The sequence below is a fragment of the Amphiprion ocellaris genome, chromosome 12 (assembly GCF_022539595.1).
Source record: "Amphiprion ocellaris isolate individual 3 ecotype Okinawa chromosome 12, ASM2253959v1, whole genome shotgun sequence".
Taxonomy (NCBI): Eukaryota; Metazoa; Chordata; class Actinopteri; family Pomacentridae; genus Amphiprion; species Amphiprion ocellaris.
This window is the reverse complement of record NC_072777.1, coordinates 23,188,053-23,212,835: the sequence shown is the minus strand read 5'-3', so window position 1 is coordinate 23,212,835 and position 24,783 is coordinate 23,188,053. Positions and strand designations below refer to the sequence as shown.

General features: G+C 37.8%; 1 protein-coding gene and 1 long non-coding RNA gene across 3 annotated transcripts in view; both read left to right on the top strand.

Moving 5' to 3' along the window:
- The first annotated feature begins 13,823 nt into the window (after positions 1 to 13,823).
- LOC118471523 (uncharacterized) lies at positions 13,824 to 15,462 on the top strand. The gene is made up of 5 exons (XR_008603608.1): positions 13,824 to 13,884; positions 14,021 to 14,152; positions 14,772 to 14,897; positions 15,138 to 15,213; positions 15,330 to 15,462. It is a non-coding gene; the product is annotated as an uncharacterized LOC118471523 (long non-coding RNA).
- Positions 15,463 to 19,873: 4,411 nt separating this feature from the next.
- Positions 19,874 to 24,783, top strand: part of fynb (FYN proto-oncogene, Src family tyrosine kinase b) — a 104,987-nt gene continuing 100,077 nt past the window's right edge. For both annotated transcript variants that reach the window (XM_055015993.1, XM_055015991.1), the window contains exon 1: positions 19,874 to 20,031. The gene's annotated coding sequence lies outside the window, so the exon portion shown is untranslated. The remainder of the gene's footprint in view (positions 20,032 to 24,783) is intronic.

The following is a 24,783-nucleotide window of genomic DNA, read 5'->3' as shown; positions in this document are numbered from 1 at the left end:
GTTCGGTTTGTTATGTGAATCACTCAGCGGGATCGAGTGTTCCGGGATAGGAGATCCCTATTTAGTGTCGTTCATTTGAATTGTTTTTCGCAGAATAGATTGTTTTTTTTGCTGTTGTTTTTGCTTTGAGAGTTAGTAGTATGTCAGATTTCATATTTCATAGAGAATAGATAGATAGATAGATAGATAGATAGATAGATAGATTATATATATATATATATATATATATATATATATATATATATATATATATATATATTTATTCCCAACTCACCACCCCCATGACACAACACCTGGCACAGAACCTTGTCAGGTGCTTAGCTGACAGACTACAAACCAAAAAAAAGAACAGTTCACTGACTGTTGCTACACTTGTGGCTCTGCAGTTCAAAACTTTTGGATTCACCAATCAGAGTGGCAGCCAGCGTGAAAGAACGTTTAATAACAGAATGCACAACAATTAACATAAAGAATACCAAGCAGCAGTCATCTACCTCACAAGCACCACCACAGCCTCGTCCTCCACCACCAGCAGCACCTTCCACAGGTATTTTTTTTTCTCTTCTGAACAGGGAATGACTGACATTTGTGGTGATGATGATGATGATCTTCAATATTTTTCAGTTCAACTGTGGAGCCTATTAGACGAAGACGCAAGTAGAGCCTGGCAAATGCAAAGCGCCACAGCGAATGCAATTGTAGAAAGAACGGCAGACCCACTGGCTTACTGGGCAACCCACAAAACTGTTTACCCAAACTTGTGCAATGGAGCCAAACATTTCCTGTGTACCTCAGCCTCAACTGTGCCGTGTGAACAGGTTTCTTTTTCTAAGGCTGGGGAGATAGTGAGTAAAAGAAGGAACTGCTTGAGTCCCAAACAATGTTCCCTGTAATTTTTCATGAGTCTGAGCAAACACACAAACTCCCTGAGCGTCCCTTGGACCACTGTGAGCAACATCAGACGTGTGCACTGTGGTCACACCAGCATCACATCCATTCAAGTTACATGGTTCATTAAAAGAATCAAATTACAGCATTTACATTTCTGTTAAAACACTTTGTCAACAGGAGCCAGTTGAAGGCTGCAGTGATTTTAGTGACACTACAATGTATAAGAGTGAAGTTATTGAATATTTGTCTCTCTTTACTGTTGCAGCGGTTTTGCAAATTGCAGACGGACCCTGTTCACTCCATAGACACCAATGTTATTCCTGTAGCTTGAAAGACAGCTACTTTTGATAAAACTGGGCTTGTAGCACATTGTCTGCCTTGCAACAATGGGAAAGAGGCACCGTTTATGTTTTGACAACCTATATCTAATGAGTTATTGATGCTGGAAGTCCAAATCTGTGAATATCTTTCCAACTTTACTGAACTTGGGGCCACTACCACCTAAGGAGTGATATATTTAATTTTGAAAAAAGCATTTAGCCATACTTAAAGCTTTAAGTGCTTTATTAACACGGAACCAAAAATTTTGTATTGTTTTATTATCACAGGTTCTGTCTGAAAAGAGGTGGCATCATTTTAAACAGTGAAATCAAACTAACAAAATGCAATGACCAACCAGTGAGCAATACTGGATTCTGCAAAAACATAAACAACTTTTTTTTAAAAAAAAATCTAAATATTATCTTAACACAGTTAATGTATTAACTTATTTTTGTGTGTATGCATGTATTTATTGATTTATTTAGTACTGTTAACATATCAGAGTTCTGAGTAAATTTTTCTTAAGATAGGCAAAGGCCATTTATTGATTACATATAGGCTCTTAAATGTTTATTAAAAACTGAAAAGCATTTTTAAAAAAACAACTTAGGCATTTATTGAGTCACTAAAATACTGTAGAGTACAGACCACATCAGCATGATTATAAGCATCCTCTGGTAAATGAACAACCAGATACTGATGTCTCTCACCATATGGACTTCAGGAGATGACTGGGGGATGATAAACTGTGACCTACTGGTTGGGTTCTCTCTGTTCTCATGTTTCTTACATGTTTGTCCCCTGACAGCCGGGTTTTTTGAGCAACACACCATACTATGATGTTTTTACAATGATGGTTCTACTATGGAACCAGTTTGACATGTTCAGGTGTTCTTTGTGTGAAAACTCAGAGATTTCAGGTATCAGAAGGTGGTTTTCAACTGTCTTTGTTAACTTTCTGCTTCAACTTTAAATTTCCTTCACTAACCCCGCCCTCTAGACTCCCAGTAAGCTGTGTTCCTATTGGCTGTCCAGGTGGCTGCTTGGTGTTATCAGGAACACCTGAGCAGCTCAGTGTCTTCCTGCTTTATTTAGCTGCAGACAAACATTTCCTCTGTTTCTCTTCACCAGTGAACTGGGTTTGGCTCCGTTGCTTTAGCTTGTTCTTTAGGTGTTGGCTTGCAGCTTCCAGCAGTAAAATCGTCTTTAATGTGTTTCTTGGTGTGTTTTAGGGCTTTGTACTGGATAGTTGTCTTGGTAAATGTGGTTCTTTAGCCACAGGTAGCACATGGTGCTAATGTGTGCAGTAATTAGTGGATTTGATGAAGCTGAGTTGTGTCTTTATCTTGGCTGTAGTGAGTCTTCAGAGGTTTTTGGTCAGACACATTCTGTATTCTTGTTTGAGAACCAACGTTGGTTGTCCAGAAGGTAAGAGTTCCTGTCCTGATTCTTTGTTCTCAGAGGTTCTCTGGTAGGCTGCAGGAGACTTTAGCGTTTGGGTTGTACTAGTTTGGTTTTTGTACGGTTTAATTTGGACGACTATCTTGAGGCCCCTCCATGTGGTTTAGTGAGGTTTTCTGTAACAGTTCTACAAAGCAACCTGCAGCAGAAGAGACTTTGAGAGTTTTTAGGAAGTTCTGGAGACCAGACTTTAGAGCAGCAGAAACATTTGTCAGCAGTTTGAGCAGGAGAAGGTGAGCTTCAGAGTAGAAATGAGAAGGAAACCTTCTTGACCCGTGTGGTGAGGTCCTGTACCAAGAGTTTGAGCAGGTTATGAAGAGTCTGTAGTTCTTTGGTCTGAAAGCACAAGAAGAGTCGACTCATTAAAGGAGAAAACAGGAGATATTGTTGGTACTTCTGTCGCTCTGCAGTTTCCTTAGACTGAATATCAAGTTTATATTTTAAATGATTTACCATGTGAGTCCAAGAAGACTTCAATAAACTCCCTCCATCCCCTGGACACAACATATTTTATTACCATGTTAAATGTTTTTTTGTTTTTTTTTTTATGTTTTTGAGCTTTAATCATAGTTTTTTCTCTTTGCTTGTTTAGTTTTGTCATCTGTGTAAAAGGTGCTAAACAAATAAAGTGAAATTGATAAACTGAATAATTGACTAACTCATGTTTGTGACAACAGAAGTATTTTCATTGTGATTTAAGGGTTTATTTCATTTTTAAGGTTGAGGTTAAAATCTTGACAGAAAAAGAAGATTAAAGAAATAAACTACATAACAAAAAGCAATTAAGTCAAACAAAAAAAATTAATACAATAAAACTTTTAAAAAGTTTTATTGTTAAAAAGATTTAAGAAATTTAAGATGTAATTTTCTAATTAAACATTTAATTTTTTAATTAAATGTTTTGTCTTTTTAAAGGTTTAATAACCTAATTAAATGTTTTGCATTTTTTTAAATGTTTAATATTCTTGTTTAATTTTATTTTTTAAATGTTTAATTATGGAAAATATTTTATCTGTAATTTTTAATATTTGTATTTTAAAAATTTTGTTTAATTTCATAATGACATGTATGTTGTTGAATTATCTAATTCAATATTTTGTCTGTTTAATCGAGTTAAACATTAAATACAATTAAATTATATGTACATATACCACCTTTTAATGTTTAGTTTTCTTTTTAAATGCTTCATTTTATTTTCTGTTTAATTCCTATTTGAAGTTTTATTGTCTTTATGATGTAATTTTCTAATTAAACATTTAATTTTTTAATTAAATGTTTTATCTTTTTAAGGGTTTAATAATCTGATTAAATGTTTTGCATTTTTAAAAATGTTTAACATTCTTCTTGTTCAATTGTATTTTTTAAATGTTTAATGATGGAAAATACTTTATCTGTAATTTCTAATATTTGTATTTTAAAAATTTTGTTTAATTTCATAATGACATGTATTGTATGTTGTTGAATTATCGCATTCAATATTTTGTCTGTTTAATATAATTTAATGTAATTTAATGTTTAACTTTATTAAACAGACAAAAATATTGAATGCGATAATTCAACAACATACAATACATGTCATTATGAAATTAAACAAAATTTTTAAAATACAAATATTAGAAATTACAGATAAAGTATTTTCCATCATTAAACATTTAAAAAATACAATTGAACAAGAAGAATGTTAAACATTTTTAAAAATGCAAAACATTTAATCAGATTATTAAACCCTTAAAAAGATAAAACACGGGTGCCCATATAGCTCAACGGGTTAAGCGGGTGATCGAGCGTCCCGGGTTCGAGTCCCGCTAGTGGCCCTTTACGGCAAGTCTTCTCCCGACTTTTCTCCCGTTTCCTGTCTCTCTCACTACACCTATCCAAAAAAGACAAAACATTTAATTAAATGTTTAATTAGAAAACTATATCTTAAAGACAATAAAAGTTCAAATAGGAATTACACTGAAAATACAATGAAGGATTTAAAAAGAAAATTAAACATTAAAAGGTGGTAAAACATTTAAAAAGAAAAACCTTCAAGATTTAATCGAAACATTAACAGACTGTCTGAAGGTTCAAACTAACAGAGAACTACTCAAGAACTTTTAAGATTTCAGTCCTCAGACTGTGTGAAGGTTCAAACTAACAGAGAACTACTCAGGAACTTAGAAGATTTCAGTCCTTGGACTGTCTGAAAGTTCAATCTAACAGAGAACTACTGTGGGACTTAGAAAATTTCAGCCCTCAGACTGTGTGAAAGCTCAGGTCCTGAGGACTCGGGAGGTCTGGAGGCTTTGAAAGTCTTGGAACTGAGGGTTGAACCCTCCAGCACAAAGGCTAAAGTCCAACCTCCTGAGAAAAAGGATCGAGTCGAGACTCAAGTTAAAAAAAACTCGAAAATGGCAAAAAAAAAAAATAGATGATAAATGCGCAAAAAAAAAAAAAAAAAAAAAAAAGTATCGCGCGCAGCTTAGAGGGAACAGTGGTCCCAAAACTGTTGATAAATTATTTCTCAATAAAACCTCATAACCAGTTACATAAGTACACCCTCTTTACTGACCTCTTTACCAATAAACCCTAAGACATACTTTGCCAAAATCCATAATAATCCATAAAATCTTTATTTGCACCAGCCCCATGTGAAAATGACATCAGTCTGTATTTGTAGAGCATCTCATGAATGTAGCAGCACCGTTTAAATGTTTCATAACACAGAATATAAGCAAAGAGTATATAGGGATACAGACAAACATGGGAAATAAGAAACGTGCTCTTCAATAGTTATTGTCATTATTATTACTAGTAATATTATTTTTGTGTCCACTACAACCCATACAATCATCTAGTGTAGTCAAACAGGAATGTGTGCATGGCGAATCAAATCAAAACAATCCATGAACCGACCACGTCTTGATTGCACTTCATATTATTGACCGCTAGATGTCCTACTCGAACACTGTGTGTCATTGAGGCCTCGAGTCATGAACCATGTTTTGAATGAAGTGTCGAAGCTTCAACAAAGCCTCGATCAGCCATCACTATTGGCATTATCATTTAAGCACAATTCACAGCTTCACATAACAAAGCTAGTGTGTCATTATAGGCAAGTAAACAGGCAGAGCTGTTTTACTTTTATTTGTCCAGTTGATGGCGCAGTAGAGCAAATGAAGCACCATGAAGCTTCGAACCACGAGTGAACCAATTGGATGGAAAGCCTCAATGCTTCATGAAGCTTCATCTCGCCATCACTACTACCAGACGCGCCGACCACAGATATATACAGCAGACTAGATAGCTAATGCACCGTCTTCTATAGATATCTATGGTCTGACCGATCACTGCTCTCTAGCTCCGCCCTCTGAGAATCTTGTCGTTTGGCTCCACACTTGCTGATGACCACTTCCGGTCTCTCTTACTCTTACTGATTTTTTTTGTTATTCTAAATATAAAATGAAAATCAGAGCATTTTTAAAATTTCGTATATCCCTTTTTGATCATGAAAAGGAAAAACGCCTTGTATTTCAATTTTAATTTTTGTATTCTAAAACGAAAGTCAAATAATCACTCGTTTTTTGTTTTTCAATACCCGTTTCAGAACGGAAGATCCAACTGCCAAAAAAATCCGGATTAAGGATTCAGCTTCAATAGGATTTTTTTTTTTTTACTTTTCAGTCTTAAATTTGAAAAATAAAGGTAAAGTGCTCCATGCTGCTTCCTTAAAAGCAAAGACAATTTCCCAATTTGAACAATTATCCAAACAGATTCAGTTATGGACGCTTGGCTTCAAAAGTTGTAAACAACTAAATGTGATCATATTGACTATGTGTTGCTTGTTACCACATTGTTTTCTAACCTATGACATCACATACAACCCTCATCTAAATAATACAATCATCTAAATGACTTAAGTTACTACAATTAAAGTCCCTTCCACTCGAAATAAGTTAAATCTTTTGAATGTGTAAGATTTATTCTGTGCAGAATGGTGTAGGGTCAGAATTTGACCCTAACAATCAAAACTTGTGACACCACAAATAGTTTGGGAGTCAGTCCTGCTCCAATAGGAAACTTACATCGCGCAGAAATTTGAAGCCTGCACTTAACAAAGAGAACAAACTTTGAGTGATGCAAGAAATCTTGTATCCTGCTCAAGACCCCCTTTGACGAAAATCAAGTTTTTAGCCTTGTTAACATGTTTATATGTTATTTTTTATTCATGAGATGACACATAATGACTGAAATAAGCAGTCAGTGCCATGGCTGAGCATTGCCATTCTGGAAATGCAGTGTATGGATGAGTTTATCCACATGCATGTGAGTATCTACTACAGTATACTGTAGCTATTTCTATTTTTTGACCTTTCATTCACACACAAATGCAGTCATAGGTGACTGAAAATGGACCTTTGTAGATTTGTAGAAACTTCGGAAAGAGATTAAAGATAACAACAGGATTTCAGGATTAAGTTAGATTTTAGTTACTGCATATTTTAAACTTTTATGGGTTTCAAAATAATTGTGTTGAAAGGGTAATTGATGATTATAAAACCCTTGTGCAATTATGTTAGCATGTGACTAAAATTGTGAGTTTTCATAGAACATGTGAAATTGTCTGGGTGACCTCAAATTAGTATTTTTTTCTGTGATTTTACAAGACATTATCTGTAACTTAACAAAATATAGATGATCTGTAAAATAGCAATCTAAAATTTATTTATATTTTATCAATGATATTCATAGGTCAGTATGAGTTACCATTTTTTAAAAATACAAAATTTCTGATGTGGTTATTTTTATTATTACTTATTTCCTCTGTGTCATGGTTAAAATTTAAAGGAATATTTTTAATGTGATTTTAACAGTAAATATCTGTAATCTAAAAATACAAGGAAAATATGTATAATAACAGTAAATTCTTAAAGATGTTACGGCTACAAACTGATTTTGAAAAACGTTGTTTTTTTTTTACAGTACAGTATATCCTGTATATGTGACAAACTCATCAAACATTCATATATATATATATATATATCAATACAAATCATAACATCAGAAAAATGTATTATATGACCAGATAATTTTCTAAATCTACAGTCAGCGATCATTTTGATTCAAATGCTTTTGCTGGGGGGTGTTCCAGAGCTCAAATATCACTTTTGAGTCTTGGAAGTCAGAAAGCCATCATCCTGAGCCTCCATTTCCTCCAGCATGTGTCTGTCATGCTGACTTCCCCTCCTCATGAATGACAGTATTCTTTCCATTGAACACATTCTTGGCACGCTTCAGTGGCAGCAGAAACAAACAGACTGATTGGTTTTCATCCATTGTCTCGTTCTTTGTACATGTGGGTCAGGTTATCAGGGTGAAACGTGGCTTAGTGGAGGCTCCCAGACACTCCCAGGCATTGTGGGAGATGTGGTCTTCCTGTTGAACAGGTTTTCTTGTCTAACTTCTGTGCATATGATATATGTTAGGGTTATTTATTTAACACTTCACAAGAACTATCTAAAACAAAGTGTTTGACATAAGACATAAACAACAGCAGTGATAATAAAATCACACCATCTACATCACAGGATTGTTGCATGTCACCTGGTTATGGTATAAACTTGGTGATAAATGGGTTAAGTACAGATTAGTTTTTTTAACCAATATTCACCAAGTAAACATATCAGCAGAAATATTAAAGGTATGACAGCTTGATTTTCCTTCATAAGACAAGGCCTCAAGATTGAGTTAGAAACCCTGTGTAGACTTACATTTTTACTGGAAGCCACAATTTAGAAACTTGTTACTTATGCTTATTTACTGCTGACACTAAGACAGCCATTTTCTTTTGCATTAAAAATGTTCTGTAATGTTATGCTTGAATGTGTAACTGAGGTACTTTCTAGGTAAATATGCACTGATTTGCATTCATTTCCAGAACAGAAATCAGAACAGTGAAAAAAGCCAGGTCCAAAATTATTTAAAAATTTTTTTTTGACACATTAGAGTTTTTACAGAGGTAGTTGTTGAATCACTGCAAAAATCTTGCCAACAGACACAAAATAAATAAAAAAGAATAAAAAAGAATCAAAATTATTACTCCGCCAAGGAACGGGGAGTTTTCTGACGAGTCTGTCTGTCTGTCTGTGTGAAACATTACTCAACAACGGACTAACGGATTTGGATGAAATTTTCAGTGAAGGTCAAAAATGACACAAGGACCAAGTGATTAGATTTTGGCGGTGATGCAGCTTGTAGTCTGGATCCGCGGCTTTGTTAAGGATTTCCCATTGCTAGATATGGCTGCCGGCACGGGGTCGCTGTAACCATGACATGATCACTGTCAGTTTCCTGCTGATGATCACATGATTGCGATCCTACTACAAAATGACTCTGATTTATCAGTTGGAAATCAGACAAGGAAGTAATGATTAAACTGTGGGCTGTTTCTGAGTCCCATCAATTCCTGCCACCTGCTACATATTTAGGTCACGCAATGTAGCAAGCCCCAGCCAGACACGTTAAGTTCAGCCGTCAGCCTTATTTTGAACACAAATTCACCTTTCTGTCCTTCACTCATTTCTTCAACCTAAGAGCTTGTCCCCATCCCAGCTAGGTGCTTCTAAGTTTAGACGCATCCTTTGCTAGAATTTTCTGTATCTTCGTCATGTCAAGAAGCCGCTTCTTAGATAAACATTTCCTGTGCTGCTGGAATGGTGACAAAATAAAAGCCTGTAACATTAAAAATGTGTCTTCAAAATAAAAGCATGGAGAGAACGGTTATTTTCATACCAGCAAAACAAAGGCTTGCCAAAAGTGATGAACTGATCAGCAGACCTTTATAAGAGTAATTTACACGCAATTCAGTATTCATAAATAACATGCACATGCATAACACACGCCTGTGCTCAGCGCAAGGTAATTATTTTTTTTAAAGATTTTATCCGTCGGAAATGATACGTCAATTGTGCAGCCTTGGTGGAGTACTGCGCTTTCTGAGTGCTTTTCTAGTTGTTCATCGTCTCGCTCCTATCATTGGCTGTCTGCTACACTTGTCATGTTGATGCACCTGAACACATCATCAGTGATGATTCCTGGACTGTTTTTGCTCTTTCAACATCACACTCAGTCACCCCAGGGGCCCAGTTGGGGTAGATCCAAGCGGTGGCATCTTCTTCATAACATATTGAGATGTCTGTCAAAATCCAGTTCATAGTGTGACTCAGACAGATGTGGAACCAGTTGGTTAATGCTAGAAATAAAAACGTAGTTAAGGTTTCACTGAAAGTCACTGTGGATTCAGCAGAAACATTAAAACACCTTCAGAGGTCCTGTTTGCTGCCCACAGCTGCTGTGTGCCACGTTGTTTTCTATGATTTTAATAAAAACCTGCAGCATCACAGCAGCAGAAACCATCAGTGCGTCTTTAAGCGCATTTACGCACGTGGCACAGCAGCGGTCACTTGACTGAGATCAGACGATAAATAACATTCTGTGGACTTGCACACACCATGTCAGCTGTTACGCACAGACTGAAGTTTTATAGGGTGGAATTATTTGTATTAAAGCTTCACTGGATGAATCCTGTTTGTGAACTGATGCTCAGATGTTGCTTCAAAAACTCCGTTAGATTTTTGTTGTTGTGAACTGACCTGAAGTCAGTGTGTGACTGTCAGCGGACAAACAGCTGTTGTGTTGAATCTGTCGTTTGTCATCATTTAGGAGCCTTAAACTCCACATGCTGTTAGTTGATCACTCTGAAATGTGTTTTCACTCCGAGTCAAGCTGTTCCTCTGTTTTCTTATCGAACTGTAAGAGTGACTGGATGATTTCCAGTTTCTAACCTGGAGAGAAGCTCGCACGTTTGTGTGCCTATTTTGGAGAAGTTTCGTTGTTGGTTCCGCATGACTTGGTAAAGGTACCAGAGGTTCAGAGTGCGTAATTACGCATACGGTGTTGTGCGCTGCAGCTGGTTGGCTGGATGAGTATTTTCTAGCGGTGATGGAGATTGTGGCAGCATCTTGTAAACACAGTACACGTAGTATCATGAAAGGTGAAGAAATCAGTGAAGGTGCTCACACCCTCTTTTCAAACGGTCACATTTAAAGTTCATTTTAATACGATGTGGTTATGTGGTTTGATGGTGGAGACACCAGTGAAATGATTTTATTAACATGTTACTGTGTGGATGCATCACTGCTGCATGGGACTGGATCTGAATCTGTTCTGTGTATTTAGTATTTACTGGTTGAGGTGGAATCACTGTGAGAAATTAGGGGTTTGAACAGTTGCTTTTTTTAAATGTACTGTTATTATATCATACAAAGTCAGCATTTCTAAATGTGATTGCATAAACTGGCACAATGATGGTAAATGATAAAAACTTTACAGAACTGGTAAATAATGTCCGCATCAAAGATCTGTATTTGTATGAATGGTAATTTGTTCTTTGATGACATTTGACATCAAAATCACACTATTTTCACTGTATTTATTTATTTCTATTAGCATTTTACAGATATTTCCTTATTTTGAAAAAACATACTTATATTAAGTGCTGACAGATGGTAATCATTTCTAAATTGTAATTCTGTGTTTAAAGCGGTGACCTAGACACAATATGAGGATGAAGTAAAACAGGCAGAACATTGGTTTGTGATGCTTCAGAGCTCTGAGTGTGTTTCTAGTCTCTGCTGACTAAAGACACACAAAGTGAGGATTGAAATTGTGCAGTTTTCATTTTGGAATGGTCTTTGTACAGAAATGTGAGAAACAGCCTGAAAGCCAGAAAGTGTCCTCTCAGTGTAAAATTGAACTTTGCTGCCTGCCTTGGTTTAACCCTCCTGTTGTCCTCATTTACAGGCACCAAAAAATATTGTTTCCTTGTCTGAAAAAAATCCAAAAATTCAGCAAAAAAATTCCCCAAATTTCTGAAAATTTGCAAAACCTTCAGGAAGAAAATTTCAATAATTCCTTAAAAGTTTTATTTTTTAAAAAATCCCCCAAATTTGGCAAGAAAATTCTTGTTGTTAAAAGATTTCCCAAAAATGTTGAAAATGTGGACATCAGAAGTTTCACGGTGAAAATATATATTTTTTCCACATTTTCAAACTAAAATGGGCCAATTTTGATGGGCAGGACAACACCAGGGTTAAAAAGCTGGCTCTGTGGTCAGAATCAAATTGAACTCATTGGAAGATGAGGAGAGATGTGCACTGAGCAAGGTGGAGGCCATTCTGACAAACATGGATCATCTACTTCATATCTGCCTCAATGAGCAACGAAACCTCGGTGGTGAACGGCTCCTATTCCTGTGCTGCAGGACAGAAAGATTTAGAAAATCTTACCATCAGCAATTAGACTATTTAATTCTAAAGTAAACTGATGAGACCCCAGACACTTGAATTTCCCTTTGGGGATAAATAAAGTTATTATATTGTACTGTAGCTCCAGGGACTGAAGGTGTCCTGTAATGTGCAGCAACATGTTCTCCTCTGAGGCTGCTCATTTAGATCTTATGTTCTATCAGTGTTGTGAAGCTGTGCTCTAAACATTGAGGAAAACAATCAGTGTCCATCTTTGACACGACAGCAGCAGCAGCAGCAGCAGCATCTGAGCAGCTTCACCACTGTGTTCACCTGGATCCAGTTTAGTTTGATGGAACCAAGTGAACGATGTGAGGAGCAGAAAGTCTCTGAGGTCAGACAGCAGCACTTTGAAATATTGCTTTGTTTCTGTTTTCAGAGGACTTGGGACCTCCATTGGAGCCCCGAACCACCGATCCTCCAACTGGTTACACACACACACACTCACACAAACACACACTCACACCCACCACCATGTTTACCCACCATCCTCACCCTGTCTCTCCCTCCTCCTCCTCCTCCTCCTCCTCCTCCTCCTCCTCCTCCTCCTCCTCCATGCTTTCTCCCCTCCTCTCTCCCTCCTCCTCCTCCTCTTCCTCCACCATGCTTTCTCCTCTCCTCTCTCCCTCCTCCTCCTCCTCCTCCTCCTCCTCCTCCATGGTTTCTCTCCTCGCTCCCCTCTTCTCTTGTCTCTCCCTTTCTCCACCCTCCTCTCAGCACAGCTGCCAGACAGGTAAGAGAGGTGCTGAGCCTCCAGCAGACCAACCTCCAAGTAAGAGGTCTCGCACTTAAACTCTTATTATATTATATTATAATTTATTATAGTTTAAGTGCAGTTTCTTTTTTTTAAGTTTAATTGAATGTGATTTATGTTGGATGTGATCTGGTCAGACTTTATTTGAATGAATCTGTTGTGATGATGTCTGATCGATCTATTCCAACTTTATTTGAATATATTTTCTCTTTGTATAGTGTGATTTATGTTGGATTGTGATTTGATCAGACTTTATTTGAATGAATCTGTTGTGATGATGTCTGATCAATCTATTCTGACTTTATTTGAATCATTTTTTCTGGTTTTATTGTATATAGTTCGTTTGCAAAATGTGATTTATGTTGGATGCGATCTGACCAGATTTTATTTGAATGAATCTGTTGTGATGATGTCTGGCTGATCTATTCCAACTTTATTTGAATGAAATTAAATTGAATATCTATTGTTTGTGGCCCTGCAATGGACTGGCGAGCTGTCCAGGGTGTCTCTGCCTTCGCCCTGAGTCGGCTGGGAAAGACTCCAGCCCCGCGTGACCCTACAGAGGATCAAGTGGAGTGAGGATGGATGGATGGATGGATGGATGGATGGATGGATGGATGGATGGATGGATGGATGGATGGATGGAGTGTGATTCCAACTGAACTCTGTCCTTGTCAGTGGGACTCGGGTCAGGGTGCCTTTCAGAGGTGTGGGTGGATCTGGGGGGGATAAACACCCTCACAGTGAAACTCCGCTCTGGCTAAAGGTGAGAAGGATGCAGACAGCATGTCATGAAGTAGTAATATGTGTGTCTGCGTCCAATCCTGGACCCACAGTGGAGTTCCACAGCGACAAGGACCAGAGTTCAGTGGAATCACACTGGGAGGGGGGAGGAAGCTTTCAAAGGTAAGTTTTAGGTTTTGATTATATATTCATAATAAACAAAGTTTTTAAATATCCAATAGGAGGTGAGCAATATTCTGACATGCTCTCCTGTTGTTTTTTCCAGCCCCAGCAGACCCATGAAGATGACCAACCGAGCCCACCAGAGATGACCCCAGAGACTGCAACCAGATGACAGGACAACTTTCTAAGGAGCAGAATGCACTGGTACTTTACAAAGAATCACCCTACACATACTGCATGTTTACACAGGGATTTAGTATACTGCACATCACTGACTGAGAGAATGTAGTTCTGTCAGAGTCGATGGCAAAATCAATCTACGTGTTTTTTTTTTTAATAGCTGTTTCCTGGCCCCCAACGATTTCAACAAGGATGGAACATCAAGGAGAAAAAAGTCATTAAGAAGAAAAGGATGATGGGAACTAGATCCAGGAGCAGTGCATGAGATGTGAGACCACTCAACTAAAACAAGGTGAGTTCAGAGGAACAGAGATGCAATGATTAATCACTTAATCAAACACATCGATTGTATTGTTGGAATAACTTTTAAAGACAAAATAAAGTCAAAATTATCTGATTCCAGCTTCTTAAATTTGAATATTTGCTGGTTTCTTTACTCCTCCATGACTGTAAACCAATTGGTAATTAAAGGATAAAAGTCAAATTTCTCTGATTTTAGCTTCTTAAATTTGAATTGCTGGTTTCTTCACTCCTCCATGACAGTAAACTTATTACTAGAGTAATTACAGGGGAGAAAAAGACAAATTTCTCTAATTCCAGCTTCTTAAATTTGAAATATTTCTGGTTTCTGTCCTCCTCTGTGACAATGAACTGAATATGTTGTGTTATGTTGACAACACAAAACATTTAAGGACATTGTTGTGGTCTTTAGGAACCACTGATAACATTTTTCAGCATTTTCTGACAAACTACAGACCAAACAACTAATCAATTGATTGAGGAGATGTTCAACAGACTGACAATGAAAACAATCATTGGTGGAAGGCCTGTTAATTTCAGTTCTATGGCTCAAATGCAATTATTTATCTGTGATTTAATGAACCATCTTGCTGTGTTTTTGCTCTCTTTAGAGCTCTCTCTCCAAGACACCCAGTAAAATGAAGGATCAGATCAGGACAAGAAACTAGATCAAGAGCAGCCACAGTATGTGAACTGAGACAATGGAAGAGGGGATGCTTAATATAGTGACACAAAAGGTGAGACAACAAAGAAATCTAATTCTGTTGTGTTTCATTATTTTGTGTATGTTGTGGCCTATAACAAAGGACATCATCCATCCATTAGCTACATCTTTTATCCTATATAGAGTTGCGGGGGTTTCAGGTCACCAGTCCACCTCAGAGCGATCACAAAGAGACTGACAACCATTCACACTAAGCCGTCAGGTTTAGTTTAGAATCACCAGTTAACCTTCCATGTATGTGTTTGGATTGCAGGAGGAAGTCAGAGTACAAAGAAAAAGCCACACAGCCACAGAGAGAACATGGATGGAAAGAACCAGATGACCAGCAGGTTGGTACCAATATAAATACAATAAACCTAGTGACAGTGTATTCTTATATACTCCTACTGAATGTGAATCTCACACACGTGTCTGTGATTCTTTTCTCCCAACGCTGTGACTTCAGAATCTAAGAAGATAAAGAAACAGTTCGATGAGCCTCCAGACGATCAACGACAGAAGAAACATGTCAGAGAACAGGAGGAAGATGAATAACAGCATCAAAGAGAGAAAAAGAAACAGACCCAAGAAGAAGAAGACCCAAGAAGAAGAAGAAGAAGAAGAAACAGACCCAAGAAGAAGACCCAAGAAGAAACAGACCCAAGAAGAAGACCCAAGAAGAAACAGACCCAAGAAGAAGAAGAAACAGATCCAAGAAGAAGAAGACCCAAGAAGAAGAAGACCCAAGAAGAAGAAACAGACCCAAGAAGAAGAGCTCCAGATTACTCCGAAGGTAAACTCCTCAAATGAAATGTGTCTACAGTTAAAGTCATTTCAGTGGATATCTTTACTATAGACATAGATGCTCTGAACGACAGCTTCAACATTACATTTCAATGTGAGACTCCATTCATTGTTTTTTCTCCAAATGTAAATACAGCAACCCAGGCTGCTGGTGGACTTCCCATGATGCACTGAGCCCCTCCCCTCTCCTCATCTCCTCTCCTTACAGTTAGATGCCACCATTGTACGTCACTAACTTTGTGTCTGGTCCTCTCTGCAGGTTTCTCTGGATCTGGAGCTACAAGTTTAGATCAGCTCCTCACCCACCTGCAAAGAGTTCATGTTCTCTCCCTCCTCTGTACCCTCATTCCAAACGGAGGTTTTTTTTTCAACTTCCTGGCAACAGGAAGTTTTTTTTCCTCCACACTGCTGCCAAATGTTTGATCTGATCAAACTGCAATAAGAGAGAGTCTTAAATAAAAAGCCAAAACAAGAGAACTGTATCTGTTTGTTCGAACATTTGACATTATGGACTCTTCCTGTAGCCTTATTCTATGGTTAGAAAATCATGTTAGTCTAAAAATGTGTTTTCAAACCACTGGTTTCTCATAAACACCTGTGACTCAGACAAACTGTACAGCATTTGCATGTTTGAAAGGTTGTTTAATAACTTGGGATAAATACACAGGATACTATTTTCACTGAATACACAAATGCTGCTTATTTTCGTGTTAACAGACAGTTTTGGGTTAGTTGTTCTTTCCAGTGCTTGTTTTATTTACAAAAAACACATCAGATAATGACATAAGAAAGTGAAAACAATATAACAGCTCAAATCACAAATAGAAGATATGAAGTAAAACACATCCAAATCAGAGACACAGCACCCACAAGTACATGTCAACTCCTGAATGTGTTGCCTTCACTGAAGTCCAGAGGTTTAACAGGTGCAGCAGCTTCTGACCTCTGTGGACTGAGCTGAAATCCGTTCCAGAGCCACAAAAATCTGATTATTTTAACCTACTGATAGCTTCTTCTTCCCTCCTATTACTCTCTGCTCTTCCTGCTTCATCCTGGATTCTAAATAATCCCGGTTATGATGGACTTTAATATGTGGCTATGGTCTGATAACTAATAAACAAATGCTGCATTTCTAAACCGAAAAAAAGCTACATTTCTAACAATGCCATATGGTTGAATGAACAGCCTTGGTGGAGTACTGCGCTCTGACTGCTTTTCTTGTTATCATTTGCTGTGTATTTGCCATTGTGAGGACAAAAATCTGCTTTCTGTAAGAATGTACCAAACGTCCAGAAGATAAAAGACAAGATTATTAAAGAATGTAATCCTATCGACCAACAATTCCTATTCGTCAGTGATATCAGACCTGGCCTAATTATTGAAAAATTATTCAAATGAGCATTTTTTGATCCAACACCTCTCTGATTAAGGTTTGGCTATGAGTACCTAGTTAAAGATTGAGAAAGCTAATCGCTATGGTTCAACAAAAAACAAACCAACCTCTCTAAAGGTGTATTTCAAATCCCTTCCTCATTCCCATGTACATAATCAGTTTAGTAATCTAGTGACCTAGACGGCACACCGGGATCGATCCCATGCTTCAGTTCAATCTGCCATAAACATTTTAGACAAAGGTTATTTCAGAGGAATCACCACAAATCATGAATTTTCTCACAGAGGTGAGGTGGAAGTTGTGAATTTGTGCTACTGATCAAGAAAAACTGTCTTGAGCTTTGAGGGATTTGCAGACACGTCTACGCCTACACCTGATTTCTCTCTACTTTCAAAAACAATAGATGCTCTCACAACTAGACTAGACTGCTTTTTATAACGATCTATGCTCCATCGTATCTGTGGAATTTGTGGAATCACTGTCAGCACTGGGATCAAACATGGGGGTTTTAAAGGTTAACTTTATCACTGGTCTTTAGCTCTATTGGTATTGCATTGAACAAATAAAAAACAAAACTAAATAAAATATATGAAGACATAAAACAAAAAATACTACACTTAAAAATAAAAAGATTTTTGTAGGGTTATAACTTCAGGTCTAAATTAGACACAATAATCTCCATAATGAATTTCACTGTAGGGTATTAACCTTATATTTAAATTAGTCAGACTAATCGCTATAATTAATGATAGGGTCTTTACTCACGATATTTAAATAATCCGTGTATGGTTCGCTCATTCGTTTTTCCGTTTCAAAATAAAATCTAAAAAAAACAATAAACCACGCTGTTTTTTTTGTTTTTCCGTTTTAAAAACCTAAATGTAGAAATGTATTATTTAACTAATGAAAAAACTACAGTGTTGTTTTTTTGCTTTAGCTTTTTACACCCGAAATACAAAATACGGCTGTTGTTTTATTTTGTAGCAACACCGGAAGTCACCGAGGAAGAACAGTTTAGAGCTGGTCTGGACCGTGAACACATCAAGAATGGCTGTCATCGAGCCCTTTTCCTATTTCATTCTCTTTAAGAGTGGAAAACCCACGCAGAAATCACGGAGCTCCACATTGCTCTATAATGAGAGTCAGGAGGTTCTGCTGGAGAACAGTTTAAGAAGATCAATCATGTGTCTGATGCTGATTTGGAGAGAGCTGGAATTTGTTCTGTTAACCACAGATGTTATTTTCAGTGCCATACTTTATTAACTGTAGAATGTTGCGTTTCACTTCTGTGTGTTTTACAGTCAGATCCGACATGTGGACGACAGTTTATGACGGGATTCTGGTCATCTACTGGTGCTGATGTTCGAGTTTAACTGGCGATCAGGTTAACTGGTGATAGTTTCCATCTCCAGATGTTTCGTCCTCAGATTCGTCCCGACCAGACCTGGCTGTGTGTGAAATAAAGATACTAAAGAAGACCTCGCCAAAAGACGTCGGCATCACTATTTAATGAAGTCTATATCCATGTAAATATCATCTGCAGACAATAAAAAAGAAATGTGCTGGCGAAATTTAAAAAAAAAAAAAAAAAAACACGTATTTTTTATGAATGGTGAGAGGAAACGATGGAATCCAGAGATAAAATTAGAGACCACAATCTGACTAAAAACGAAGCGATTATTTGTTTTTTTTCCTCATTTTATTTTGAAACGGAAAAACAAAAATGAGCGAACCATACACGGATTTGTTGTTGTTGTTGTTAATTACAGTTTTGAGCTGTTTTCGTTGGTTTTACTTGTTAATATCTGTAATTTAACAAAACAGGGAAAATGTGGAAAACAACTGTAAATTCTTTACAAGTTTACTGTTTAAAAAAATGCTCTTTTTGCAGTGTAGTATAGCCTGAAATTGACTTCACAAATTAAATAAACTATCATTTCCACAGTTTCATGTGCCTAAGAGTGGGAAAAAACATATTTATGTTATAATATTTTTGCATATATATTGGTTGTCTTCAGCAACATTAACAACAACTGAAGGAATTTTGAGAAATAAATTTAGCTGTGACTGAACTATTTTACGACACAAGATGGCGCCGGTACGTTAGGAGAAAAACAAAACCCTGCAGCTCATACAGCTGTTTATCCCTACCTCGGGAGGAAAAAACATCCAAGTATTACAAAAAGTAGGCATTTCAGGAAATTGTCATGCTCTGTTTAATTCCTTCTGCCTTCTCATTAACCATTTAGAAGCTTAAAAGCCAAGAACCTACTTGTTTTATCGTGACGTTTGTATAAAACCCTTCTGAACTTCACATTCATCTTAGAAATCTGTTTACACTCAGTTCCCACCCTCAACCCTTCACTCTCCTCTGATTGGGCGAACGTCCCGTCAATCAAAGGACCGGGTTCGTTATGCATGCTTCGCTTGCTCCTGGAAAGCTCTGGATTTTTGGATTCTCGGAACATAAAAGTGTGGCAATTGAAGAAAAACAAAAGTGACAAAGTTTGCTAGTGAGAGCAGAACCTGTTGAATTTGTTCTAAACAGATAGCAAAGATGATGCTTAGGTAATTGTAGTTGTAATATGGGTTGCAGTTTGAATAAATTCGCTAACTGTGGCGATTTCTGCGCCATTTGTCCTGTAAGCACAACACTCTCGAGTTGTGCTATTAATAATAACACAGTTTTTCTCTGTGGCTTTTCAAGAAGACAAATAAATATCCAGTGTTGCCAAAACGCTTTCGTTGGTCCGTTGTGTCATATGATGTGTTACACATTTCCGGCAGCCCGTGAAGGCAGCAACGAGTTCATTGTGGCCCTGCAGAGCTAACGCCATCACACGTAGCGGCTACGACGAGCAGCACGGCGACATCAGGGCCACCACAGCAGCGCAGTCGTATTACTGTCAAATTATTTCACTATAACGGCAATGGAATACAGCGCTGCGGATCATTAGACGCGTCCGAACTGGTAAGTGACACTGTTTTCTAATTATACTCATCATTCAGCTTCGTTTCTACTTCCAAAGCCGAATGAATTACTTTGATTTTTTGTCCCCCCCCAGTTTTTTCCGTTTACTATTATTGACGTTTGGTGAACGTGCTTAGCCTGTTAGCTAGCTACACTTGTATGTGTGCCGAGAGGATGTCTAGAAGAGGCGTCGGCTGTTTTTTAAATGCCAAAGAAACACCATCATCTAGTGTGTGTAACTGGGATGAAGGAAACAGCATCCGGAGCTAATTAAACAAGTAGGTTATCCACGGTCATTGGCCGAAAAACAAATGTTTAGCACCACACGGGAGGGTTTTAGCCTTCAAAGCATCTTGACGCATTTTGATTCTCACTGCTCGGTTGTTTACCATACCTCCACCCCCCCATCTCTCTCCTCTCTCTTCCCCATCATCATCATCAGCAGCAGCAGCATCTCCTATTGATGCTCAGTGGAGTCAGATGAAGGACACAACCTCACATGATTCACTGACTCTGTTTTCACTTGGTGCTCTGGTAACTTTAAGAAGATGCAGGTTGGACTGTGTTCATGCTGACGATCAGTGTGTTGTTGTGATAACACTATACTCTGTTCTCAACAAGTTTCACACCGCAACTCCTGGATTTTAATCAGGTTTAAATGCACCGTGCTGAGGAGATTTACAACCATCTTTCTTATTCATGTAAAAGGCAGTTTCTCCCTCCTTTCCTATTTGGTAATTGGGGTTAAACACTCTCGCCACCTCTATTCCCCTCTAAAACAATGAAGGGCATCCCTCCATCTATTTCCTCGGCCCATAAACCTGGCCAGGTCTGAACCGCAGCCATTTGTTCCGCGTGTTGTGTTTGCAAAATTAGTGTAATTGATTGTATTGTCGGCCGCTGCCATTAGGCGCCCAACCCTTTCTCTCTTCCAACATCACTTCACGAACTGTTTCTTAATGAATCAGGCTCATTTACAAAATGTGACACACAGCAAACCTTGCCACTCATAATGAATTTATTTTAGGTGGCACTATAGGGAGAACGGCAGAAACTGGAGGCTCTGTAATGTGATGCAGAGTTGTAATTTCCCCTGCTTTCTTTTGCCTATTTTCAGCAAACCAGCCTCCTTGGGTTTTGAGCGGTGCCAGCAGCTGGCATTCAGCTCGCTGACTCCACTAAGTGTTAGATTTCTGCAGCAAGAAGAAGCAGAAGCTGCCTATTTCACAACCATGTGATGTTGTGGCCTGCAGAGTTCAGGTGCTGCAGGTGCAGTGTATGGAAGCGCAGTATATTTATCTGTGGATGGATCGGTCCCCATGCTGCAGGGATAATCTCTGTTCAGAGGTAGTAGTCTTGGAAACCGAGCTCAGGAGACTGTGTGCTTTGTGAAATATAGTGTTTTTTGTAGAAGCTGTATGCGCGCACACACACACACACACACACACACACACACACACAAATCTAGATCATTTGACGTGTGGTGGGAGCTGGCATTAATCATAGAAAATTACAGACGTTAAATAAAAATGTGTTTAATCAGACATTTTTGCAGTGACGTTCTGTATGGCAGATGTCCCCGTCTGACTTGTAGCTTCTTGCAGAAACAACCCTTGTCTTGTCAGGATGAGTTATGAGTTAAGAGCTGCTACTTTTCATTCTTGGTGCCATACAATAGGACGAGACATGCAGTGTCGCTGTTAAGTCTCGCACGCTTATTGTGTATGTCTATTTAGACAGACGGCTTGAAAAAAAAAAGGCTTCTCCTCCTTTTACAATGTGGTGAAACGCTGCCAAAGAACCGTGTTCCAAATTACATTGGTATGAGCTTGCTGAGTGAAATCGAAAGGATCTGAGGAAATTTATAAGGTGAAGTCCATAAATATATATTTTTTTCCTTTTTGAGTTATCCATTAGAATGTTTGTTTGCGTTCATCTCGAGCTCATCCTGTTGATTTTAATGGACAAACAGTGAGTGGGAAGGAGGTGCCTGGCACCATCTTGGCTGTTTTATGAGCACAACAGTGGAGAACTCACTGCTTACATTGGATTTCACTCTAAAAGGGGGTTTGCAGTAGATTTGTGTGCGTTGTTTGGTGTCAACTAAATACATTTTTAAATTGCATGAATGATATACAATATAAGTTAATTTAAGACAAACTACATAGTTACCTAAGTCTAAAATACCAAAGGGCTGGTAAACAACATCAAATGTGATGAATCTTAGCTAGCTAGCTGTTATCATTAGCCATAGACGGTATATAAAAGATGGATGTAGTGTCGGGGTCTCAACAGTGAAGTCAGTGCGGATGTGACTTAAGACTTCATTCTTTCTAACAGCCAGCAGGGGGCTGGTTGTAAAAAACAAAAAAAAAAAAAAAAAAAAAAAAAAAAGAAATCTGATTCTATGGAAGTCTATTGGAAAATGACCCTACTTCTCACCTGATTTGTTTGTTGGTTTTTATGCTTTTATAGGTCTCAGTTGTTAGTTTCAAGTCTGTTTCAAAGTAGCATGATGTTCATCTATTAAATTATGGTCCAATTTAGAGGAAAACAGACGATAAAGCAGGATATTGAAGGCCGGTCTAATTTGTGATCTTTAAAAATGAAGCCTCAAAACTACAGTCTACAACGTGAGGCGATAATGCTACTAGAGAGTAAAATTATACATTCTGTAAAACAATGGACAGCCCACATATTGGGGTTTGCAGGAAAATTATATGCATATTGTCTGGTGTTATTGTTGTTTCACAAGACAAAGTGAGTATACATGTTTGTTGGCAGCTAACAATACTCCGAGGGAAAGAATTCATTGTCAGGTTTTGTTGGGTAATTGGCCTGAATGCTTTAGAAAAAAAAGACATATTAAGAAAAAATTATCATGGACATAGAGATGGACTCCTTGGGGTTTTATTTAGTTGTTGTTCTTTTGCTGATTTATGGCTTCATTAAGAGTCACTCTATGCGCTGCGAAATATATTCTATTTTCTATCTGATTGTGTTAGCTGATGTGAGTTCTCTTAGGAAAACCTCTGTTCACCTTGTTACCAGATTTAAATATGTCTCTTCAGTCGGGTTAATTTTCCCGAAAATGCATTTTATTTTTGCTTTTTGTTGTAATAGTAAGTCTATATGCGGCTGACTTGAGGGGGTGTCATCAAGAACACTGGAGACTATACATGTGTCATATACTTCAGGGGAATCTTGAGTGGGACACACCTCCAACACAGCTGTGGTCTGCTGTACTGCTATGACTGGTGTTGTGGGCTGTATTTTAACACTGTGACAGTTTATGATTGTTATTTCACAAGAAAGATCGGTGTGACTGAAACTTTTAAAATAATCAACACAGAGGTGATGTATGTGTGCCAGACTGACTTTTCAATAGGTTTTGAAAGAGCCTTGTTTTTGTACGTCTTGGGTACTTTGTTTTGTTATGAATAAATCACATTTTTGTCCACTGATGTGAGAGATTATATAACGTCACTTTCACACAGTGTTAACCGTAGCTGTGCAATACTGTCGGATTGCTCCTTTAATTCAGTCCTCAGTTTCCAAGTTCAGCAGTCGTGTCACTATGTACACTGCAATTTCTTCTCCTGTGCTAAACTCCACGTTTATTTTCTCCCTAAATCTATACAGTGTCCTTTGATAGAATGATGAGTGAAGACACTTTGCTTTCTTCAATATGGTGGTGAAAACCTGCTCTGGACGAATGTTGTATATTGCATGTTTACAAAGAAATGCAAAGTATGTACTGTCCACTGTAGGACTGTGTTATATCGTATTATACAGTGCAGAATGCTGAACAGAAAGCATTCCTTCACCTTTTGCACACTTAGTAAAGTTTAAACAGATTACAGTGTAATAGATAATTGCTTTTTCCCCCCATCAAGCCACATTCAGTAATCCATGATGGCAAAATTCATGCAAAGTCTTTAAAAATTAATAACTGAAATTTCTCTGAAACATTCTGATTCTTTGCTTTGACACCTCTGACTGTGTTCAGGTGCAGCTTGTTCTCTTCGATTATCCTTAAGACGTATATAGATTCTGATCTGAGTCCCCCAGTGGTGAGCTGAATTGATTGGACACACACCTGTGGATGTAGGGTCCCATGATTCTCACCTTGTGCCAAGGTAAACGTGTTGACTGGATTTTCTCTTCTCAGATAGACTTTAAAGCATTTCTATATGCTTCAGTGCAAATTATGTTCTGTATGTAGTGTTTCTTTGAATAAAAATGCATAAAAATAAACACAACTGTACAGAACAGATTCATCCATTTCCTCATGTTATGACCCCAACTTTAGAAACCACAGATTTTGCAGAATATTTTTTAAAAAGGTTGAGCTTTACATATGCCTGAATATTTTCCATTCTTTTCCAGTTTTTCCTAATGAAAACAGTGTGCAACACATGTTTGTCACTGCGTGTATTTTAGTGTAGATCCGAATCCAGATGGAGATGAAAAGGACTTTGGTATCGTCTGTGAATATAGCCTCAGTCTATCCTCTTGAAGTGATTTAAACTTGCTTTGGTATTGATCCACTTTAGACCCGATTCAGCCTGTACAACACCTGCTCTTCCTCTGACTCAGGCAACGTGGCCGTCATTCACCATGTTTGTGCGGCTTTGATTCATTCTGCCAGAGCGTATTGTTCTGTACACTAATGACACACTGTGATCCCATTGTGCTCGAATGTGAAAGAGGTAACAAACAGCTACATGGAAGTGCAGGTGTGGATTGTGT